Raw genomic sequence first — 25,203 nt, 5'->3', positions numbered from 1 at the left:
GTTATACATACCCACACAAGACCACCAAAACCTAGCGTCATGACACCATGATGGCTGACCACTGCGGGGAATGAACCACAATGGAATTGATTCAAAGGCACTAGCTGCCGTGGGACGAGATGTTCATACCCACGTCAAGTCTTGTTCCTCAGACGCTCAACATAAAAGCCCATGTGCCAAACCTCCTGGATATCTCCAAACAATACCAACCCCGGCCCACCCCTGAGAAGTGGTCTCTACTGATATTACTGTGGGTCTTCCTGCTTCTCAGGGCCATACAGTCATTATGGTTGTGGTGGACCTCTTTTCCAAATTGTCTCACTTTACACCCTTAAGCAACATCCTGGCGGCTTTACACATTCCACACTTCTTCTTTTGAAGGTTTTTCTACGACTCTAAAGACAATCATAAAAAGTCATTTCAGATAAAGGTCCATGATACATTTCCCGGTCCTTGGGGTCATTTTATGAGACGCTTCAAATAGAACATGCCCTACCGCTGGGCTATCATCGGCTCACCAAAGACCCAACAGAGCATAACAACCAGTGTTTGGAACAGTGTTTACACTATTGTGTCAACTCCCTACAGGTTGATTGGCTTGACAACCTCCCCGTGGTTGAGTGCTCTTATAACAACACTTTCCATTTCTCTACTGGCTCCCCTCCTTTTTTCCTGACTTACAGTTTACACCCTCGCGTGTTTCAGGTACTTAACGTCATTGACCTCCCTGTGCCCGCTAATGCAGCCACGCTGCATATCTTAGGGCGTTCACAAACCATTGCCCTGTCTAGCCACTACTGAGCCAGGCACATATATCCTCATAGACCAATCATCATAAGTCTCCTGCTCCTTCCTATGAGGTAGGCGACCGGGTATGGCTGTCATCACAGTTACTGCACTCTCATTTGACATAAGTAAAACTGTGGCCCTGCTTCTGTGGTCCTTTTCCCATTACATGTGTCATCAATCCTGTGACAATGTGTCTTGCCTTGTCTCCAGGCTGGCACACACACCCATTGCTCCATTTATCCTAACTAAAATCTGATTGTTCTCCCGTGATTGGCTTTGTTCCTCCCCCCTGTTATTGCTGGGGGCTCGTCCTGGATGGTGGCTGCCCGTCTAGGGGCCCACTTAGTCTATCCTCATCTCTTCCTTTTGATTGATTGGCAGGGCTATGGTTCTTCGGATGGCTCCTAGGAACCGCCTTTGGTGTGTTTGCGACTCTTGCCGCTGCCAATTTTTCTCCTGTACTGCAGCATTTTCCCTTCCTTTCTGGACTGAGGTATGCTGCCGTGCATCAGTTGTACCATGTCTTTGTGCCCACTTGCAGAACACACAAACACCTGATGTGGAGCGAGAGTGATTTGCAAGTGGAAAGAGCGAGTTGTGGGGAGATGCTGAGGCTTCAGTGGGGGAAGGACGCAAGCTCTCTGCTACATGAATTGATGCCAGCAAATCGGAAAGCAAAGCTGGCAGCCTGGAGTCTTGAGACAGTGGTCTGCGGGTCATTGTGTGGAGGACCTGTCCCATCGTCCTCAGCTAAAAACACGGAAGCGCTAACCACACTTAAAATATCCAAGAACGCTTCCAGTAGAACACAGGCAGGCAAAACGCATGCAAACATCACCGCCCCAATTACCAGCCTGCCAATGGATAAAAGAGGCAGGCTCAGAATGGAAACTGAGGGCTTCTGGTAAAAGTAGGAAGGAGACAAGAGTCTGAAAGGAGAGAGAGAGAGAGGGAGAGAGAGAGCAGTAGAATGTGGTGGAGAACAGAGTGGGTGAGGTAGCAGAGAATGGGGAGATGAGGTGGTAAAGAATGGAGTGTAGGAAGATAAGAAGATGGAGAGTGAAATAAAGAGGTGGAAAACGGTGCATTCCACCCATAAGAAAGCAGGAGGGTTAAAGTGTCCAATGGGATGGCCCTGCGAGGCCTGGAGGAAGAAGCATGTGGCGGTCCATCAAGAAGATGCAGGTGAATCCAGTTGTCTGGGAGACGGAGGAGAAGGGAAGAGGCGAAAGTTCCCATAGGAATGAGCGCATGGCAGGACATTGACCAGGAGAGAGAGAGATGGTGGGTAAGGGAGCCAGAACTCCAGGAAGGGGAAACAGTGTATGTCCTTGTGAATGGCCAATGAAACCTCAGGGTGGCTGCCTGTCTTGCTAATCTCTCCTGACATGTGTGAAAGGCTGTGTCTGACAAGTTACGTGAGGCTGGAAGGGCGGGGGACTTCCCCATCGAACTCACGCTTCCACAAGGAGAAGCCTAGGAAACCAGGTGACCCAGAGAGAGGGAGAGAGAGAGAGAGAGAGAAAGAGAGAGAGAGGTCCAGTGCTCCATAGCCTATGAGTGACAGAGAAAAATGGAAATACTGGTACAAAACAATCAAGTCACAAACCTTTTACATCTATCTTTCACCTAAGCAAGCCCAAAAACCAGGGGGAAAAGGCAAATCTGGACTTGGAGAATTCCAGAAAGACTTTTCCCCTTTTCCCTTTCAGTTTGGATCTTTTGCACTTCATGCCATCCTGAACTACCCAGAGCAAGAGAGGCGAAATGGAAAGGGGGCGGGAGGAAAAACCGGCGAGTAAAACCTTTCTGTGCAGCTAAAACTGTTATGATATCCTGGTGTTTCCCCATGGGGAATGTGTAACATTAGACCTCGAAATAGAATGATAAGAGACGAGATTGTGGTTCCTGGGACATCTGGATCCACGTACTCCTTGTGTGACATGTCCTGCTCCTTCCTGCATAAGAAATCTCAAGTCGGTCTTAAGGGTCTCCGGCCAGGTTACCCGCACCAGGGCCATCTTTGGATTCTCACGCTTTCCGGCGGAACCTGCATCATTTCCTGTGTAGAGTCTCACTTTCTTTCACATTACCGGGCTGACCCAGCCTTAATGGTTCCCTTACAGCTAATCACACCTCTCTTATGTGGACAGAGGGATAATCAGCAGTTTATAACTTTCGTGGTTAAGCTATTTGTGATTGGAAAAATATGAATCGTAAAGTTGCTGCCAGCAGGCCTCAGCAAAAGGTCTACTAAAAGCTGAGCGAGTCCAAAGGGCAAAGACTGATGGAATAGTGGAGAGACTGGCTGATTTCATGTCACAATGTAACCAAGGGACATACTGTATACCTCACTTAGTGAAACTTACCTTCACTTTGTATTGTAACCTGTTCGCAAATGTCTACATTGTCTTCTCTCTGTACTACCTCCACAACTAAGAACGTTTTCCGCAACAGTGCCTAAGGGCCGATGTGCGCTTTACAAATGAAAATAAATAAATAAATAATGAAATGTCACCATGACAATGCTATCCCAGCCCTTCGCTTCTCTTTCACAAATCATTGGCATCAGCGTATGTGAAAAGGTCCGCCAAGACCTTCGAGAGGTTCTTATACAGTCCTGCTTTCTCCTTTGCATTCTGGACCGTGTAGTCCCCATACAGGAGAATGATGTCCAGAGAAGAGGAAGCCTATGGTAGGCCACGAAGCACTGACCAATCGGGTGTCCCGGAATTAAGGGGGATAGGGTCTTTACGCTTTACAAACAATATACTTTGGGGCACAAGTGAGGGAGTTGGGACAGTGTTCCAGAGAGTTGGTGTGTTTAAAAGGAAGGTGAAGGAGGTCGGAGGGGGAGAGCGAGAGAGAGAGGACGTGGGAGGAGGAGTTTGCTGAAAAGTATAGTTCAGCTTGTGACCTTGCAAGAGATACCCCTTGCTCAGAGCCTGTTGGGGCAGCAGCAGGGACACTGGTGAAGTGAGAGACCACCGGAACTGTGTATAAGCCTCCTGGGTGCCACACACCCAGATCCTGAGGAGGGGAAGCCACAAGCCTGTTGCAGCCTCATGACTGTGGAGAGGAAACAAGAGCCTGTAGCAGCCTCGTGCCCAGGAGGGTGACCTGTGGCTGGTGGTTCAGAATATCTTTAAACAAAATATGTAGACGGGGTGCATGAAGTCTACGACCTGGGGGCTAAGGCCAACCCCTAGCAGATATATTGGGAACCTAATCAGGAAGCACCAAGCCAGGCCTAGAAACCTTGGACATTGTTCTGACACTACTGCTTAGTTCACCATTCCCCTTCTATTGACCAACATCAGAGTGCAGCCGAGTAGGTTATCCTTTCTCTGTAGTTTGTCCTTTCCCATGACTTCATCCAACATATTGCACACGATGAACCAAAGCTCTGGAACACTCCTTTCCAGCTATGGATCCTAGTGTTGCCTGAGATCAGGTGAGCAATCAGAGGTGCATGCTGTCTGCTTAGCTGTATATGGTGATTTGAGTGGGGTATGGATGTCATCAGCCTTTTGCCTGTGTATTGCTATCTTCCGCTGCATAGTAGTGCTTCTATGGCAGGGGTGGTGTTGTAGTTGAGTGACTACTCCCTTCTCAATACGCACAGTGTTAGACCTTATTGGGTTTACTTACCTCAACGGAACTAGACTTGCACAAATCCGGCCGACCAGTCTGGAGGAGTCTGGTGGTGGGTAGATTTAACAGAGCATGGTACAATCCATCTCACTTCTTACAACATTTGTCACAAAACCAAGTGGCATCAACATCACACAGACATGGAAATAAGAACTTGTGTAGAGGTTTATTTTGGGTAACTACAATGCTGGGCCCAAATCAAAATAAAATTTGCCCTACAATCACTTCCCATATCCCATTAATATCAACCGGCGACCCTTACTGGAAGCTGTCAACACTTTCCATTATTGTTAATATTGACAGCAAAAAAGATGTCATCTCATGGGGGTTTTATCAAATAAAGGTCTCTAGAATGGTTGCACAAACGAACCAATAATTGAAATATAACTTTCCGCCCAAATATCTGCACCTTGAGGGTGGTGGATTTCACTGAACAAAAAGTCTTTGGTCTTCTCAATCCTCAATCTGGTATATGCCACCCTGTCTCAGCCACTCACAGTCTTGGGGCTGTAGGAAGGTTGGGCAAAGATGCAAGGCGACACCATATTCTCAGTTTAGTGGTATTTATTTAATATTGTCATCTTAGTGGTCAGGTTGGAAAAATGCCTACAGGAGTAAGAGGAAGATTCTAAAAATGAGATAGGATACATCTGACAGAATAGTGTGAAGGATAGGCCAACTAAAAAGTGGTGTTCTCCAGCTTCTTCCCAGTAGCCTGGAATGCTGAGTTTACTGAAGATGCTAGTCTTAAGCAGTCTCTGTCCCTCAAGGGACTCCCTGGTATACCAAAGCAAAGTTCCATAATGGGTCTGTTGATTGGCCTCTTTTAGATTGGCCTCTTAATGGGGGTCGTAATAATATTATTAGCCAATTCATATTGAGTAGGGGGAACATCGGGCCTCATTACGACCCGGGCGCTAAGTACCGGCCATTACCGGCATGGAGCAACTACTGTGTCCGTGCTGGCAATAGACCGCTAAAAGCCGCCTATTACGAGTACGCGGGCACGAGCTTTGCGCCAGGCCGGTAATGACCCCACCGCCTTGCCGGAAAAGGGTGAAAAATCTCCCTTTCCGGCATCGTACGAAGTGCAAAGAGCTCTACCGGCATCCAAGCCATCGGCATTAGCGGTGACCGCTAATAGCGGTCACCGCTAATAAGCGGAACCAGAAGTAGCGTCATCGCACAGGAACTGTAAAGAGCACGGCGGCCATCTTTAAAAACACAATCCATTGCCATCCACCACAACCAAGAGCCATCTGACCCCCAGAACTCTAACACACCTCCACCACTACCTGCTGCATCTCACCATGCCGAAAGCTGTTAAAAAAAGCATTGATTGCCTGCATAAGGAGCGCTTCTCCCGAGAGGAGTTGACCATGCTGGCGGAGACGCTGCATGAACATGCAGATGTTGTCTTCTCCTCCGGCATGTCCCGCCCTGCAGTGCAGCGTAAGAAACAGATATGGGCGGAGGTTGCCCAGAAAGTAAGTGCCGTTGGCAACACACCCCGCACTCCCAAAGATGTCTGTAAGCGCTGGGACGATCTGCGTTTACATGTGCGGAGCATCCTCTCTGCCAACCGCAACCTGGGGATGGCGACAGGTGGAGGTGCGGACTCCCCCATCAAGTTGCAACCATGGGAGGAGATCTGCACCAGCACCATAGGGACGGAGGAAATTGAGGGAGTGGGGGACATGGAGCGAGGAGCCCCATCATCGGCCGATGCAGGTAGGTGTTCCAAATGAAACAATGCTAATACCAACACAATGATGTCCACCTGAACTGACAGTGCAATGATGTAGAGCAGGGTCCACCAGACACATATGTACAAGACTGCATACAGGCAGTGCACAGCATCATCTTGTCCGCATGCATAATGCACCTCATATGTGTTTCAACCCAGACGCTTCCATGCATCACCCACGCAAAAGCCAAGCAACCCGTATGTCACTCCCACAATGTGAATCAACTGCCATTCCATATGAATGCAGCCACCCCAATGCATGCCTGATGCCTGTAGACCCATCACTAACCCTCTCCCTCTATTGGTCCCCCACAGGCACACATTCAGACAGCTGTGACAAGGACACTAGGGCGGATGATGCCACACCACAAAAGAAGGCCAGGCGCGAGGAGGGAGAACACCGGCCAACCGGGTAGAGGCCAACCTGCATCACTGCAGAAGGCCAAGAAAACCCCAGAGGCCACAGCACCAATGTGCACTACGGCCCCCACAACAGCACCCACACCAGCCACCAGCAACCAGGAGCCAGTGGCAGAAGGCACTCCATCGGCTGCCAGCTGCACAGTGGGTGAGACAGCTGCCACAGCAGCCGTATCGGACGATGAGGCAGATATTCAGCTGCATGGCGCAACTACCGACACAGGCCCCCTGCATTCACACCAACTCACCCAAGCATCTTGCACAACAGCAGCATGCACAGGCTGTCTCCTAGTGATTCATTGCCCGCAAGTTCCAGCCCCACGCCAAATGTGCATGAGGAACAAAGCATGTTGGCAACCCCTCACACATCCACCACAGTTCCAACCAGCCAAGAGGGGATCAGGGCTATTTAGAAGCGCCAGGAGGAGCTGACAGGGTTGTTAACACAGCATATAACGGAATGTGCCTGGGCAAGGGATGACATTAGGGAATGTGCTGCATCCCTGAAAACAGCAATCGAGACCACCTCGAAGGACATTTGCGGCGAATTGGGTGCAGTGCGGCAGGTCCTCTCCGAGATGGTGGCAGCAATGCAGGCCATGCATCCACCACAGTTGCCCGAACAACCTGGCACATCTTCCAATGCAAGCTCAACCAGGACCAGCCCTGTGCGTAGGTCTGGCCGGAACCTGCGCAGATCGGAAAGGGGTGCACCTGGTATTGGAAGAGGGGGAGGGCTGTAGGTACAGCCAGGCATACTGGTGCCATGTGGACTAATGCTGCATGCTACTGCACACCATGTGTGGGGAAGTCAAGGGGGTAGGGGGAGGGGGTAGAGGGTGTGTGGGGGAGTTGAGGGGGGAGGGGGGAGAGCGTGTGTGGGGGAGTTGAGGGGGGAGAGGGGAGAGGTGTGTGGGGGAGTTGAGGGAGAAGGGGGGAGAGGGTGTGTGGGGGAGTTGAGGGGGAGGAGGGAGAGGGTGTGTGGGGTGGAGGGCTTGTGCATTTTGTTACATTTCTTTAATACACCTGTTGAGAAATCATAATTCACATGTGCGGACATTGCTTATTGTGTATGTGTGCTTTATTGGTGAACAGTCTACAGTGTCCATGTCCCTGACACACCCAGTGCCCTGAGTGCCACCTCCATGTCACACTCCCCGTCCATGTGTGCTAGAAACATTGGTTGATCAGAGTCTGACGCATGGCACGTCCCACCTGTGCATCGCTGCCTCCCTGAAGTGCAGCCCCATCTCCACCCTCCTCATCCTCATCGTCAGGTGGTTGGAGTTCAGCTTCAGGGGGCAGTGTCACATTCCGTCTGATGCACATATTGTGTAGCATGACACCTGTCATGACGATCTTGGCCACCTTCTCATGGCCGTACAGGAGTGCCCCACCAGACCTGCTGAGGCAGCGAAACCGTGCCTTCAAGAGGCCAAATGTCTGCCCAATCACCACACGGGTACGTGTATGTCACGCTCACCTGATTCCCATGGAGGCGCAGGTCTGGCTTCGAGTGCTGATGCTTCTTCTATGGTGAAGCTCAGGACTCTGAAGATGGACTCACTGGCTCGCAGGAATATTCCCCTGTGCGTGAAAAGGGAGTATTACCTACTGACGGAATAATGCTCAAGCCTCCCACTCCATTCCAGCCCTCCACGATACCCTTATAGCCTTATAATAATGTTCATTGTCTTATTGCAGCAAGCGCTAATCGCTTATGTCTTTTTTCCCCTTAGGGGCCGGGGTTCGGAATGCCGGAGATATGGCGCCGACCCAAAGTGAAACGTGCAGTTCCAGTAAATGACAGGTAAGTTCTGGATGAGCGTTCGGTTAATGTATTTGCATTCGCTCATTCAATGTCTTTGTCTTTTTTCCCCATAGGGGCCAGGGTCCGGAATGCCAGGAAGCGGCAGGACCCGAAATGAAATGGGAATGACCCAACAGGTAAGTCTTAGAAGGAAACTGAGCTTTTCCTATTCCCTTCCTTCTCTCACCTTGTGTTCTTGTCTTTTTCTCTCTAGGCTCTGGGAAGTGGCTGCGGATCCGGATGATCGCTGCTGAAGATGGAGGTGCCCAGGAAAGGTGAGTGAAATGCAGCGCTGCGGCGATGGAAGCGAAATGCTTTTAAAATGATGTCTTCCCTTTCAGGATCGTCGGTGTGAAGTCTCCGTGATGCAGCTTTAGCAGGTAAGGTCTTCTTTCTCTCCAATTCTCTCTTAGCAGGTGACCCAGGATGCTGACAGGCCTGGCTGAAGTCCAGATGCAGGAGCTGACACGGTGAGCGTCCAGCTGCGAGGAGCAGAACAACGCAAAGCGTGAGTTGCTGATCGGGCGTGGTTTAAATAGCTTTGGAAGAAGTTCCAGGTATGTATCCTTCCACCGATCAGGTATGTATCCTTCCCCGACCACACCCAGGGGAAAGTAGGTCCACAGGTAAAGTAGTTCCATTCAGGCCTCAAGAGGGCCTGGATGTAGCAGTATGGTCTGCATCAGGTAAGTGCACCTTAAAACACTTGAACACATGTCTAGCTTTATGAGCCTGGCGCCTAAGGCGCCAGGACAGGGGTCCAACATGAGCCTGGTGCCTAAGGCGCCAGGACTGTGTCCAAAGGGCCCCAGCTTGGGTCCGCTGGCACTTCCCTGGGGGAAATGATGCCTGCCTCTGGGGTTGCTGGGTCGGACATGGCTCCTTGGAGGTAGGCATCATGACAGTACCCCCCCTCAAGGCCCCTCCCAAGGTTGTTCCCTCCGGGGGTTTTGGCTTGTTCGGAAATCTCTGGTGGAACCTTTGTATTAATCGAGGTGCGTGAACATGGTTACTAGGCTCCCACGATCTCTCCTGAGGTCCATATCCCTTCCAGTCAACAAGATAGAAGAGTTTGGACTTTAACACCTTGGAGTCTAAAATGTCTTTAACTTCGAATTCTAATTCCCCTTCAATTTGAACTGGGTCTGGAGGCTTGGACAGTCGGGTCCCTGGTTGTACTGGCTTCAAAAGTGATGCATGAAAAACTGGATGAATACGCATGTTAGACGGTAAATCCAGTTTAAAGGCCACGGGATTGATTATAGCCTTGATGGGATAAGGTCCTATGAATCTGGGATTGAAAGTTTGCGGGCCCTTGAGGGGTAAATGTTTCGTTGCTAGCCATACCTGATCTCCTACTTGGTAAGGAGGAGTTTTACTTCGGTGCAAATCAGCGTTTTCTTTATACTTTTTCTTGGCTAGCTGTAAATGAGTTGCAGCTTCTTTGAAGGCTTGGGTTGTGGAATGCAGATGATTTACTGCGGGCATTTCCAGGGTCAGAGGTGGATCTAGATCAGAAGTCCGAGGATGGTGACCATACAAAGTATAAAAAGGAGTTTGTCCGGTTCCAGAATGCACTGAATTGTTTTATGCATATTCTGCAATCCAAAGGATGTCTTTCCAATTTAACTCGGATTGGTGTAACATGCACCGAAGATATTGCTCGAGAGTCTGATTGGTTCTCTCGGTTTGTCCATCGGTCTGGGGGTGGTGGCTTGTGGATAGCCGCACATCTATTTGTGCTAGTTGGCAACACTTCTTCCAAAAATGGGAGATAAATTGACTTCCACGATCCGAGACTAATATGGAAGGGAAACCATGTATGCGAACTATATTCTCCAGAAATTCCTTGGCCAAGGTGGAAGCTGAAGGCAAACCTTTTAAAGGGATAAAGTGGGCCATTTTGGAGAATAGATCCACAATTACAAGGATAGTGTTGTAACCAGCACAAGGAGGCAGGTCAGTTATAAAGTCCATTGACAAGGTGTGCCATGGTGCCGGTGGAATATCCAAGGGTTGAAGTAGGCCGGCTGGCCTTTTCTTTTGACCCTTGTTTTGGGTGCAAATTCCGCAAGACAAAACAAAAGACTTTATGTCTTTTCTCCAAGAAGGCCACCAGAAGTGGCGTTTGATTTTTTCCTCCGTTTTAGCAATACCAGGGTGTCCTTCCATTAATGATTCATGATGATGGGCAATAACAAGTTCTTGCAATTCTTTACTAGGCAGAAACAACCACTCCTGGAAGTAGGGTAAGTCATCCTTAACGGTGTAATGAGGACCCTTTTGACTCCATTCCAGTAAGGCTGAAGAGTCTAGAAGCTGTTTTACTTGCGTTTGGATGTCCACAATAGTTTTCAATGAAGTTAGGCCTAAGATTCTTTGTTCTGGTATGATTGGCACAGGTTCTAAACTCGAATTGGGTTCTTCCATGCCAATCCGGGATAAGGCGTCCGCTTTACCATTCTTGCAGCCAGGGCGATAGGTAATTACAAAATCAAATTCCGCAAAGAATAGAGCCCATCGGAGTTGTCGTGAAGATTGAGCCTTGGCCGTCTTTAAATACTGTAAATTTCTGTGGTCCGTAATTACGGTGATGGTGTGTCTTGCCCCGAGAAGGTAGTGACGCCAAGCCTTGAAAGCAGATTTAATAGCCAGTAACTCTTTGTCGGTAATTGCGTTTTTGATTTCAGGAGGAGAAAATTTCCTGGACCAAAAGGCCACAGGGTGTAGTTGGTTAGTTTCTGGGTCTCTTTGCGACAGGACAGCTCCCATGGCCGAACTGGATGCGTCGGTTTCCACAATGTAAGGGAGATCTGGGTGCGGGTGCTTCAATATAGGTGCAGATGTGAATTTGGTTTTCAGGTCCTGAAAGGCTTGTTCGGCTTCAAGAGTCCATTCAAAGCGTTTGTTTTTCTTTAGGAGAGCTGTGATGGGTTGGACTGTTCGGGAAAATTCCGGGATGAATCTTCGATAGAAATTGGCGAAGCCGACCATGCTCTGAACTCCCTTCACCGAGCTAGGAGATGGCCATTTGAGGATGGCGTCCACCTTTCGCGAGTCCATTCGGACTCCTTGAGGTGTCAGGATAAATCCGAGAGACTCCACTTCTGTGGTATGAAAAACTCATTTTTCGAGCTTTGCAAATAGTCTGTGGTGGCGCAATTTCTCAAGAACTGCCCTAACATGTTTTCTGTGATCGGATTCTGAAGAGGAGTACACCAGGATGTTGTCAATATAAACAATGACACAGATGTCGATAAGTTCCCAAAGAACATCATTCATAAAGTACTGAAAGGCGGCAGGTGCATTGCACAAACCGAAGGGCATCACCTGATATTCGAAGAGCCCAAATTTGGTGAGGAATGCAGTCTTCCACTTGTCGCCTTCTTTTATACGCACCAGGTGATAAGCTCCTCGGAGATCTAACTTGGTGTACACACAAGCGTCTTTCACCTGGTCGATAAGCTCAGGGATCAGGGGCAGAGGATAACGATTCTTAATCGTTATTTGATTTAGGGCGCGATGTTCTAAGGTCGCCCTCTTTTTTCGGCACGAAGAACAGAGCTGAGGAGACAGGAGACTTGGACGGGCGAATAAAACCATTGGCTAGGTACTGATCTAAATACTGACGCAAATGTAGGTTCTCAGGTTCCGTAAGAGCATAAATCCTACTACAAGGTAGTTGAGCATTGGGTACCAGATCGATTTGGCAATCGTAAAACCGATGGGGAGGTAACGTGTTAGCCTGTTCCTTCTGAAAAATGTCTTGGAATTCTTGGTATTCAGACGGTAGCTGTACAGGGGTGGACGTTGCTGAGGCTAGACCCATAACTGGATTTCTTGGGTAACAAGTTGGTTCACAATCAGGAAAACCTATCTTCTTTGCTCGCCAGTCGATTCTGGGATTATGTGTTTCTAACCAAGGAATTCCAAGAATTACTTGAAATTGTGGGGCCTTGATCACATCAAACACGATTGCTTCCCGATGTCCATCCTGACCCACCAGTGTCATTTCAACAGTGGAATGCGTTATAGGCCCTGAGGCAATTTTGGTTCCATCTACTGTAGTAATGACATCTTGGGTTACTTTCGGGCGGAGAGGGAGCTTAATCCTGGAAGCCAATTCACGGTCTATGTAATTTCCAATAGCTCCACTGTCGATGTATGCTTTTATAGCATGCAACAGCTGAGGCTGTTTTGGGTCCACTAGCACCATTGGCATGACAAAATGCGAGGTCAAAGAGTTTGTTTTCAAGCTCGGCAAGTGGACCCCTAGGCTTGTCGGGCTAGGTCGTTTCCCGAATCAGGTGTCAATAAATCGTTATCAGTGGCTCCAACCACCTTCTTCGGTGGTTTAACCGGACAATTTCGAAGAAAGTGACCGGAAGTCCCGCAATACAGGCAAAGTTGCATTTGCCGCCTTCTCTCTCGTTCCTTCTGTGTTAATGGTCCTTTAACACCGCCGATTTGCATAGGTTCGGATACGTCGGTACTCTTGGAGTTAGCATGGGTTTTGATCGGTACTCGGGTTTCGTACTTGAACCGATCTGCTTTTCTATTTTGAAGTCTGTGATCAAGTTGAACCACCAAGTCTATGTAGTCTGCGCAGACCTGGGGTGGATCTACTATCTGAGCTAGAACATCCTTAAGCTCTCCGCGCAGGCCTCGATGAAACGATGTGATCCTTTTGTTTTCTGGCCATCCAGTTTCCACAACCAGTCTATTAAAGGTGGCAACGTAGGACAGAAGATCCTGATTACCTTGTCGTAAGGATAGCAGTTCGTTATCAAGGGCCTGTCCTTGAGAGTGTCGAGCAAACAATCTTTCCATGCTGGCCTGGAAACCCTGAAAATTCTGGAGAATGGGATCATCCTGATTTACCAATGGAATAGACCAATCGGCAGCACTGCCACTGAGGTAAGATAGTATAAAGGCTACCTTGTTCTGGTCGTTAGGGAAGGCCCCGGGTCTGCATAGAAAGTGTAAACGACATTGGTTCATAAAGACGGCATATTTCTTGGGATTCCCCGCAAAACGTTCAGGCGGGGCCAAAGGCATGTGTCCAGGTAGATTGATTTGTACCGGGTTATTCAAACCCATTGATGTGGAAGTATTTCCGGAATTAGGTAAAGGAGTGTGCCCTACCTGGGCCTGCAATAACCTTTTGGCCAGGTCATCTGTTCTTTCCTTAGATAGGATCAGTTCTCTTTTGAGAGCGTTAGTCTCCTGGCGGGCTGAGTGCACTTCTGCCCGTATTTCCCCCAAAAGCTGGGCCAGCTGATCTGTCTCGGAAGTCTCCATAGCGCCCGGGTGGGAAATTATGGGTAGGCTTCGCGTTCTGTCACGCTCACCTGATTCCCACGGAGGTGCAGGTCTGGCTTCGAGTGCTGATGTTTCTTCTATGGTGAAGCGCAGGACTCTGAAGATGGACTCACTGGCTCGCAGGAATATTCCCCTGTGCGTGAAAAGGGAGTATTACCTACTGACGGAATAATGCTCAAGCCTCCCACTCCCTTCCAGCCCTCCACGATACCCTTCCTCGATTCCCCGTGAAGTCTCACCTTAGGGTCTGGAAGGATGAGTTCTCCATCCTGCTTCTGATGCAGGGGCGCGTTGAAACCCAGTTACTTCACTGGATTGAGGTTTGATGGGAGTTCAAATAAGCTTGACTATTCAGGTAAGGCGCTGTAAGAGTTCTGTAGCAAGTTCAAAAGTTCAAGCCTTATAATAATGTTCATTGTCTTATTGCAGCAAGCGCTAATCGCTTATGTCTTTTTTCCCCTTAGGGGCCGGGGTTCGGAATGCCGGAGATATGGCGCCGACCCAAAGTGAAACGTGCAGTTCCAGTAAATGACAGGTAAGTTCTGGATGAGCGTTCGGGTAATGTCTTTGCATTCGCTCATTCAATGTCTTTGTCTTTTTTCCCCATAGGGGCCGGGGTCCGGAATGCCAGGAAGCGGCAGGACCCGAAATGAAATGGGAATGCCCCAACAGGTAAGTCTTAGAAGGAAACTGAGCTTTTCCTATTCCCTTCCTTCTCTCACCTTGTGTTCTTGTCTTTTTCTCTCTAGGCTCTGGGAAGTGGCTGCGGATCCGGATGATCGCTGCTGAAGATGGAGGTGCCCAGGAAAGGTGAGTGAAATACAGCGCTGCAGCAATCGAAGCGAAATGCTTTTAAAATGATGTCTTCCCTTTCAGGATCGTCGGTGTGAAGTCTCCGTGATGCAGCTTTAGCAGGTAAGGTCTTCTTTCTCTCCAATTCTCTCTTAGCAGGTGACCCAGGATGCTGACAGGCGTGGCTGGAGTCCAGATGCAGGAGCTGACACTGTGAGCGTCCAGCTGCGAGGAGCAGAACAACGTGAAGCGTGAGTTGCTGATCGGGCGTGGTTTAAATAGCTTTGGAAGAAGTTCCAGGTATGTATCCTTCCACCGATCAGGTATGTATCCTTCCCCGACCACACCCAGGGGAAAGTAGGTCCACAGGTAAAGTAGTTCCATTCAGGCCTCAAGAGGGCCTGGATGTAGCAGCATGGTCTGCATCAGGTAAGGGCACCTTAAAACACTTGAACACATGTCTAGCTTTATGAGCCTGGCGCCTAAGGCGCCAGGAGAGGGGTCAAACATGAGCCTGGCGCCTAAGGCGCCAGGACTGTGTCCAAAGGGCCCCAGCTTGGGCCCGCTGGCACTTCCCTGGGGGAAATGATGCCTGCCTCTGGGGTTGCTGGGTCGGACCTGGCTCCTTGGAGGTAGGCATCATGACAGTGTATGCGCACGATTTTAGTCCTTCTTGTGCCTGTTCTGTGGGTTCCGCACTGGGGTAAGGAGCCACCTCTTCAAGGGATAGCCTGCATCACCTGCATGTGGGCAACAATGTATATGTGTAAGTCATCACATTATATGGGACATGTATCAATGACACCATAGCATGCATTTATTTCCTGATTGCAACCACATTTCCATGCATGAATGGAGACACACGATGTGACTGCTATGTGTATATTCCTCTTATGGACAGGTGTACGTGCCATTGTCTAGTGGGCTCAGGGGGGTCCTGTTCCTTGTGAGTGCTCATGCACTGTGTTAGTCCACGCTGGTTGTTTCCATGATGTGGCTGATGTGCTGTCATTTGTATGCTTTCATCCTGTCACTGTTGATGTCAGCCTCATGATGATCTCACTATGCACAACAAATGGTGATATGCAGTTTTGTTAGACCTCTGTGTCAGTGTAGTGGTGTATTGATGTATTTGGCCCTCATGTGACTCATTTGTACGCAGTAATGGAGGACTGTCCTTTCTGTTGATGGTATTTGGTGCTGTGTATTGGCCATAATAATTGTTTATAGCAGTATTGTGTTGCGGGGATATGGTCTGATTGAGTACAGTGCACATGTAGATGGCTAAGGAATGGTTGTGACACTGCATCATTTACATGGTAGGGCAGCTTACATCTTGCATTATGTGGTCAGGTGTCAGGTCCCGTCTGGCCTGCTTTGGGGTGTGAGCATGGTCCATTCTCTCAGGCACTCGCAGCCAGGTGAAGTATGCATCCCCCCTCCCCAATCTCAGCCAGGTGAAGTATGCATCTCTCCCCCCATCTCAGCCAGGTGAATTATGCATCTCCCCCCCATCTCAGCCAAGTGAAGTATGCATCTCTCACCCAATCACCTACCCACATCGCATTTCCATGAGCCTAACATGCAACTCACCGAGAAGCCAGGATCTCTGCCCTGCATGTCACTGCATGTAGCGTGGTATCGTGGATTTCCACAGGAGCATGGAATCATGGGTAGATCCGGGGAATCGTGCACAACAATGTGTGATGATCTTGTTTGACTCACATACCATTTGCACGTTGATGGAGTGGTATAACTTACGGTTGCGGTACGCTACCTCCATGGCATGTGGGACCACCAATTCCACATGGGTGCAGTCGATGGCGCCAATGCAACCAGGGATGCCGGCCAGTGAATGGAAACCAAATTTGGTGTTTGAGATCTCCTGGGCAGTCCGTGGTAAGTAAATGTGGTCGCCTGTATGCTTCAGGAGGGTATCAAACTCTTGGTGCAGCGTATGTGAGAATAATGGTTGTGATATGCCATGCATGTGCCCCACTGTGTGCTGTTAGGTGCCTGTGGCCAGGAAGTGGAGCACAGACACTACCTTCAATAGGGGTGGGATGGCGGTGCGTGTTTCAATCAGGCTGACAATGTCGTCATGTATCATGTCCACAATGGTGTTGATGGTGTCCCGGTCCAGACGGTACAGGATGTGGATCTGCTCAGGGGTTAGGTTGTATGGACTGGCTCTGATGCGAGGGATTGGGGGCTGCCTGCGTGGTACCACTGGCTGCACTGGTGGGGCATGCTGGGCCTGCCTAACCCTCAATCTCCTCCTGCGTCTCCTCTGTGCTGCCTGTTGTTGTTGTAGCTGGAGTTCCACTGCAATCATGTCCTCCAGCCCCAGCATTGCTAGTAGTATGGGAATCATTTTGGTGTGTGACTGGGTGTGGGAAGGGGTGGGGTGTGCTCCTTTTGTGCTGGCCCAGTCTATATTTCCTCCACCTGTGCTGATTGTGTGCACCTGTGGCAGTTGGGAACACTGCACATGGCCGTTTATGGGTGGTCCGCGATGCCGGTATTTGCTCCATGCCGGTAAGGTACTTTTCGGCCTTCAGTAGGCCGTTATTTGCATGTCCGCCTGACTTGTGATGTCCTCTGTTTACGCCATGCCGGTATTGCCGACATAAAGGGTTGCGTGCCCATGCCCATGCCGCTATTAGAGGCACCGTTAATTACGGTGCCGCTAATAGCGGATTGGCGGGTCATGATCGTCCGGGGCGGTAAGCGATGCTGGTAATCCTTTACTGGCATCGTTGTTCCCTTACCGCCCGGGTTGTAATGAGGCCCATTGTTTTGATTACTCTTGATTATTGGCTCAGTGTCTTTGAATGCATGCCTTTGGAACCATCTTGGAATTCCCTGCTCGTAGGCTCCTTTTTTGAGGTGCTTCATAGCTGCCTGTGCTCTCTGGGTGTGGTGTGTCCGCCTGACTGAGCGTTTCACTGCCAACTTGGAAGCCATCCTCTTCGCAAATATGGGAGATGCTTTTCCCAGTCAGTGTCCACGGTTCTGGTACACCTTAGTTCCATGAACTGTCCCAATCAGGGCAAGGGTTGCTTGGACATTTAGTCCCATTGTGCTGTTGGAGACTCCAACGTTCCTCAATGGGACAATATAGTGCCACATTTCAGAGGGGGTGACAAGTCCAGGATATTCAGCTCAATCCATCCTCTTAGGGTACAGTGTGTAGAGGCCGGACCACCCCAATCCCCCTGTAGTTATGCCCCTTATAAAAAAGGAAAAGGAGTGCCTCTAATGCAGCACCAGGGTTTACGTGTTCCTGCACCTCTTTCTTGGCTCCTCCTTTTTCTGGAGATTCAGGTCCTTTTCTTCTCATTCTGGACACATGGGAGACCACTCTGCCTGGATCTCTGACCCCTCATGCTCTTTCACTTTATGCTGAGATGGCTGGAGAAGGTAGGGCTTGGTAATGCCAATGTGAGCCCCCAATGCTGGTGTAGAGTCTGGGTATAGCTACGCACTCTTCCTGCTAGTCTTAGAACTCCAACTCTAGTCCCAAACAACCATCTCTTCTCTGCCTCTCAACATGTCCCAGTGGATGGTCGTATGTCGAAGACGACCTTTCCTACTACTCACCTCTCCTTTGTCCTTCTCATTCTACTCCTCTTTCCATTCGATGCGCCACCACATGTTCGTTCCTCCATCCCTCCAGTCAGGTTTGTAGTATGACCATGACCTCTCCTTCTCCATGACTCTTTCAGCCTCTTTTCTGTTGTCTTTCCTCTCCTCTTCTCTGAATTTGAAGAATCTTCCTATTTCTTTCCTCCCAATATCTCCTCCTTCTACTTCCTCCATTCTATATGCCCCTTTACTCCAGGTGCTTCTCCCAAACATTTCTGATGGCTCTCTATTTCTCTTCTGATGTCTCCCCCAACCCCCTCTAGAATACACTCATTGCTGATTGTGATGTTACCTCCAACCTCCTCTCTACGTCTTCCTACTTTCTCTTGTCCTTTGATTCCCCTCCACCCCCAATCACAGTGACTCTTCTTTTTCTCGTAACCTCACCACCTTCATACTCTTCACCACCCACTTCATTGCCTTCTGCTTCCCTCTGCCCTCCTCTCACTAGCCTCCTTCCTCCGGCTCCAACAAACTCTAATGCTTTTGCCTCCAACATGCTCAAGAACCACCCGCCCTCTGCCCCCCCCCTGACCCCACCATGGTGTCTAAATGATAGCGGTTTGTATAGGGGTTAGACCCGACTCAGAGGGACCTACCTTGTATAATCGTATTCAGGTGGACATCAGGGCTGGACTGGTCTATAGGGAACTCAGGAGATTTCCTGGTAGACCTCTGCACCCCGGTCCTCTTTTGGTTTGTGTGGTATTTCCAAATGTTCCCATAGGAAAAGGGTTGGGGTTGCTGAACTATGTACTATGGGGCCACTTTGAAAATTATTTCCAGGGCCTCTTTTGGTTCCTAGTCCACCCTTGGTGGACATGGTTATTGTTTTCACAAAGGTATTGGTGTATTTTGTAGTGCTTCTGCCGTGATCCCTGTTGCTCTGCCCGCAGCGGTTCTGAGATGCCGCACGAGCCATACATGATTGCTCTTCATCAATGCAACCAGAACCGTGTCTGATGACAGGCAGGGAAATGCTTTCAGTACTTTTGCTGATTAGGTAAACATGTTTCTCAGCGAACATGCTAGATATCTACACACCTAATCAGAGCAATTGTGTAATGAAAAGCTATAGATTGCATCACCCGCATCCGGGTGACTTGATATCTTGCTTCTTCTCCTTTTACTAATGTCAAATATAATATTTTGAATACATAACATAACATGTGTGGATTTAATTGTTTATATACAAATCTTTTTTGTGGGGTGGAGTTTTAACTTCTGATATACACAGGGCTCTCACACATAAATGTCATGCTTTTCTTAGTGTTAGGCATTTGGAAGAGTGCCTTATGTTGATGAGTTGCTTGCATATGTTGCTTCACGAATTGAACTAAAAAAACGACTAATTGAGTCTGTTTAATAAAATCGATGTAATTGTAGGGCGCAGAAGTGGGTAGTGTTCTAGGGTGTTTTGTTTTCATGCCATTTTGCCTAGTGCCATTGGCCAACATGACTTGGATTCAGAAATGCAGTTCATCAAGTCTTCTTGGCTCGAAGAGAATGGACCTCATTACAAGTGTTAAGCCTATCGGCACCGTTGTTTCTGGACCGGCACACTACGGGTTTGCCTGCCGGAGCCGCTGTCATACCCTGCCGGACAGAGCGGCCATGGTAGGCAAGCCGTCACAGACGCACTGTCACCGTTGTTAACGGTGCTGGTGCTTCGTGGTCTCCACTCCCATGGCGTCATATGGGAATGGGGATTAACAGATGTACCAGTGCCTAACTTTGCGTGTGCCGGGGTTGTAATACCCTTGTGTTACCGGGAAGTCAGGCGCCTGTAATTCATTACGGGTCTGGCGGAAACCCTCCGGTATCACCGGCAGGGTTACCGCCGGACCCGTAATGTGGCCCAATGTCTCTAACACTTGGCACACTGCAATTACCATATAAGTGCACCAAGTGTATTTGTTTAGTAGAAGCATGTTTTGATGTCACATCCTGCTTGTATCAAGAAACGAGCATCGACAACGCCAATAGATTGGGCTTTTCTGTAGGCATGTGAAAGTCATTTGCCAGGCCCTGATGTAATGGTACTAACTGACCATCAACGGTAACATCTGCAAAATGGGGGGAATACCTTTCACAAATAACACCTAAACACAAGCCAGATCTGTTGGCTTCGCGAAAACATGTTTTAAACAGGACAAGTAAGCTGCTTGTAAATCAAGTGGCTGAAGGCAGACTTGATTAATACATTTGCATTACACCAGTAACACGTTTACACCTCTAATTAAGCCATTAACTCACAGAAGATTTCTGTGAAATAATACTGGCTGGAACTCCGAGAACAACGTTTGATGTTAAGGTTTTATAGAGTGAGCTCAAAGAGACCCTAGGAGGATGTATTTTTGGCAGTGAGGTCATGGGTGTAAATTACCTTAGGTATTAGCATGGCCACGGGCAGTGAATGGGAGGGTACAAAAACAAACAACACCTACAAGCTTTGTATCCCTCCTCATATGCCATCTTCCTCCTAGCTGTACTCCAATGCAATAGCTAAAGCGCCACCTAATAGCCAAAACTAAAAAGGCCTTCTCGACTGAAATATATTTTTACAGTTGAAAAATGGCATCTCAATGAACCCTGACAGATTCAGCAGCCCGCACCTCTCTGCCACTATTTGATGGTGAGAGATAATAAAGGTTGATATGTAAGGCTCCTAATACATCATGGGCAAATTGTAACCACATGAACAGTCACGGTCATAGACATTAGCAAAAAGTACAATGATCACAAAACAAATAAACAAAACGTAATATAGCATAAAAGTGAAAAATGCAAGCAGCAGGGGAACAAAACTAGACCCTGAAAGCAATATGCAACAACTCTGTCCCTAACTTGCACAGTTGTCCTTGTTTTTACAGAATGGTTGCCACTGTAACAGAGCTTTCACCATGATGCACTGGTTCAGTGTCATGGAGCAACTTGTAGGTACCACGGCCCCCCTAATATGATGCTTCAAGAACTCTAGCAGAGAGCTAAAACGTTCTCTTGCCAGACCTACAAAAAAAAGAACCAAGAGGTGTGTGGGTAGAAAGGGATTAAAAAAAGGAAAATAATAGAATTGCTTATATCTTGTTCTCACTGGTATGTTTTTCAATTGTAACTTTTGGAAAAAATATTGAATGAAGTTGGAAAAAAAAGGGAAAATATGCCAAAACAAGAATAGAGGTAGCAAAATTGGACAGAAAAGGAAACAAAAGCAAGACTGGACTTTAGGGACTGCTTTCGTCCATTGAAAAGTGCACACAGTACTTGTATTTCTACGAGTTCACGATCTCTACTCCATGGCCTACAGGGAGGTGAGGACTCCACCGATTCCCCTGCCTCTTTTTTTAACTTTGGAGTTATATGTATCTTAAGAGTAAAGAGTAATTTATTAGTTGCCTTTTTTCTCTCTTTTATATGTTGTTTCTCTTTAGATGTCAAATTAACGCATCTATGTAGTAGTCATCAGTGACTATTGCTCAAATTCAAGGGATCTGGTGCCCAATGGATCTTGGAATTGATGAGGTGAATGATCAAGCTTATGGTGCCTTGTGTTATGTTGATGTCTTTTCTATTATATGTTAATGTGTTATCTTATTCCCATTCCTTGTTCTACTGATGGAATCCTAGCTATTGATGACATCAGAGTAATCCTGAGCTTTGTGTTAGAATGTTATTCTTTGAGGAGTCAGTCTACTTGTGCAGATGGTTGGGGCTCTCTACTACCCAGCTTATCCCTTCAAGCAATAAACCATTTGTTCAACTTGTTGTGCCCAGTTTATTGCCTTACATTGGCGACGAGGATGGGATGTGCTGCAAGAGGAAAGCAGCAGCTGGAGTGGGATTAGTTATCCGGAGCTGAGGAGCTGGAGCCGGACTGAGACCCCCAACCGCCAGGCCTACCGGTGAGGAGCTGCCGCCCCCCCCGACCTGGCCTACGACATTGGACTGAAGGGAAAGTGCGCTGAACCTTCTCTGAGCTTACCTTCTGGAGACCTGCAAGCAATATTGCGCATATTTGGTTTTGATATCATATGGCGGAATTGTTAAGAGGAGAGCAGTGTTTTTACAGAGGTGAGCGCTTATATTTTGAAACATTGGCTGCAGGTGGCAAGTGAGTGACATTCTGTTTTTCGCTTTTGGTGGATTGGCAGCTGATTTCGGAGAGCACTACAGACTTGGATTGGCACCATGGCTTTATCCGGAATCCCGGGTCCCCAGATGTTTCTACCAACCCCGGGCCCCCCGAGAATTAAATGGAGGCCCTGGAAAAAAGGTTTTCTCCATTATGTGAAAGCCACATGTGGCAATGGCATGTCAGTAGATAGAAAGTTGGCTATGCTTATGCATCTTCTGGGGTATGAGGGGCAGCACATTTTTGAAGCTTTACCTGAATTGAGCGAACTGGATGTTGAGGAAGGTATGAATGACTTTGATGCAGCATTGGCAAAACTGGATACACATTTTGAACTAAAGATAAGTACTGTGTTGGAACGCTATCACTTTGGTATGAGATCTCAGCATGAGGGTGAAACTGTAGAGGAATACATCACTGCGCTTAGGCATTTATCGCTGAACTGCAAATTTGGTGTAAGTCTGGATGAACATATTAGAGATCAGTTCATGTTGCATTGTGCCAATGACAGGATCAGAGAGGAAGTGTGGCTAAAAGATGACCTTGCTTAGATGAAGTAATTGGGATTGCAAAACGAATTGAGCATACTTTGAAATGTGTGGCAAAACCTGCTGTGAAAGAATCCAAAGCTGTCCAACAGGTTGAGGTCTTGAAAGTAGGTGACAAGAGGAAAGAAACCGCAAAAGACCAAAAGAAAAAGAAGGGCAAAACGGCAATGTCACAAGTTTAACATTGAAGTGGTACCCGGTAAGGACAATGTGCAGGCTGATCATGCATCTAGAGTAAGGATTAGTGATGAGGAAGATGAGAAGGAGTCTGTTGAAGTTGAAAGTATGGTATTTGCTACGGTGGAAGGTGTACTTCACAAAGAAGAATGGGTTGAAGCATTGTTGTCTGATGAAATGTGGAGGCGGATAACCAATTTGATCAAGGATGGTTGGCCAGAGAAAAGATTGTTATCTGGAGAAGAGCAGGCTTTGTGGGAGGTAAGAGAGGAATTATCTGTGAAGAATGGTCTAATATATCGATGGGATAAGCTTGTTGTTCCAGTGTGTTTTAGAAAAAAAACGAATTGCTATTGCGCATCAAGGCCATATTGGTATGTATAAAACCAAGGGAGTAATTAAGGCTGATTATTGGTGGCCGGGTATGGACCGCGAGATTGAGAAAACAGTGGGCGGATGTGTAGACTGCATAAAGTCAGGGAAGAGCATATCTGCTGTAGTGCAACCTGTGAAAGGAGTTGAAGGTCCCAAGGGTGTGTGGCAAGACCTTGCCATGGATATCTTAGGCCCAGTGGATATGGGCAGAGGTCGTGGTAGGTTTGTGTTGGCCATAGTAGATATGTTTTCAAGGTGGACGGAGTTCAAAATATTGAGAGAAGTCACGGGTCAATCTATTGTAGCATTTCTGGAAGAGATATTTGAGAGAGAGGGCTTGCCAAGGAGTGTGTTGACCGACAACGGTCCACAGTTTACTGGAGGTTTCTTTCAAGAGTACATGTACAGATGTGGAATCAAGCATAAAAAGACTGCATTGTATTACCCTCAAGCCAATGGTATGATTGAGAGGGTCAACCGCTTTATAATGGAAGGTATTAGGAATGCCAATGCGTGTGGGTTGGACAGGAAAGTTGCGGTAAAAGAACAAATGTATGCGTTGCGCATGGCTCCTAATGCCGAAACAAGAGTGAGTCCATTTGAATAAATGAGAGGACGGAGGAGTAACACGATGTTATCCCCAGCTTGGTTAGGCCGGGCCAGAGAAACGGATGAGGTGGTGGATGAAGTGAAAAGGAATATGGATGAACGAAAGAGGAAGTGTGCTGAGAAAGTTAATGAGAAATTTCCAAGAAAGTAGACTATAGTTGAAGTGGGCGATCTAGTTAGAATAAGGAAAGCTGTTATAAAGAAAAAGGGTGATCCGTTGTATTCGGATCCGGTTAAGGTTGTACAAGTTTTTGACCGTTCTGTGAAATTGGAGAGTGGACAGGTCTGGAGCCTGTCAAGGGTTGCGAAGGTGAGGAGGTAAAATTGCTGAGCAAACAGACGCCTTTTTCTCTATATAATGTCATCGTTCGAATTACATGTATTATAAATTGTTTTGTGTAAATAGAAATTTGGTGTTCAGATAAGGGAGGGGGGTGTGTTATGTTGATGTCTTTTCTATTATATGTTAATGTGTTATCTTATTCCCATTCCTTGTTCTACTGATGGAATCCTAGTTATTGATGACATCAGAGCAATCCTGAGCTTTGTGTTAGAATGTTATTCTTTGAGGAGTCAGTCTACTTGTGCAGATGGTTGGGGGTCTCTACTACCCAGTTTATCCCTACAAGCAAAAAACCATTTGTTCAACTTGTTGTGCCCAGTTTATTGCCTTACATCTCTTATATAGAATTGCCTTGTTATGCGCATTATTAAAATTGCTAATTTCTGATGAGAATCTCACAATAGTTTGTTCCTATTACTTTCAGACTCTTTACAGAATCTACCCCTGGTGAAGAGATTGCTATCTCGAAACACGTTGGGTTTTAGTTCATATTAAATCACATTTATTTGCAACATCATACGTATTTTATGAGTTTCTTTATGTTGTTGTGCGCTACACAAGCATTCCAATTGTATTTGCTTACATTTTATAATTAATATTGCATCTAAAAGTTTGGCGACTTTCCGCTTATGACAGTGTGCAGGGGATGCTGGTTCCCACATTTTGGGAACTTTTTTGGTTTCTTGTAATTGTACAATCCATGTGCCAGGATTGTGCCCTCTCCCTTGCGCCTTGAACTCGATATATTGTTACTGAATACTTATATAAGTCCCTCTTTTGAACAATAACAATAAGGTGTGCCTTGTGTGAGCTCTTCTGAACTAAAATATTTGAAGA

Source organism: Ambystoma mexicanum, chromosome 13 (assembly GCF_040938575.1).
Source record: "Ambystoma mexicanum isolate Mex_15411 chromosome 13, UKY_AmexF1_1, whole genome shotgun sequence".
NCBI classification, from domain to species: domain Eukaryota; kingdom Metazoa; phylum Chordata; class Amphibia; order Caudata; family Ambystomatidae; genus Ambystoma; species Ambystoma mexicanum.
Note: the sequence above shows the minus strand (reverse complement) of the source record.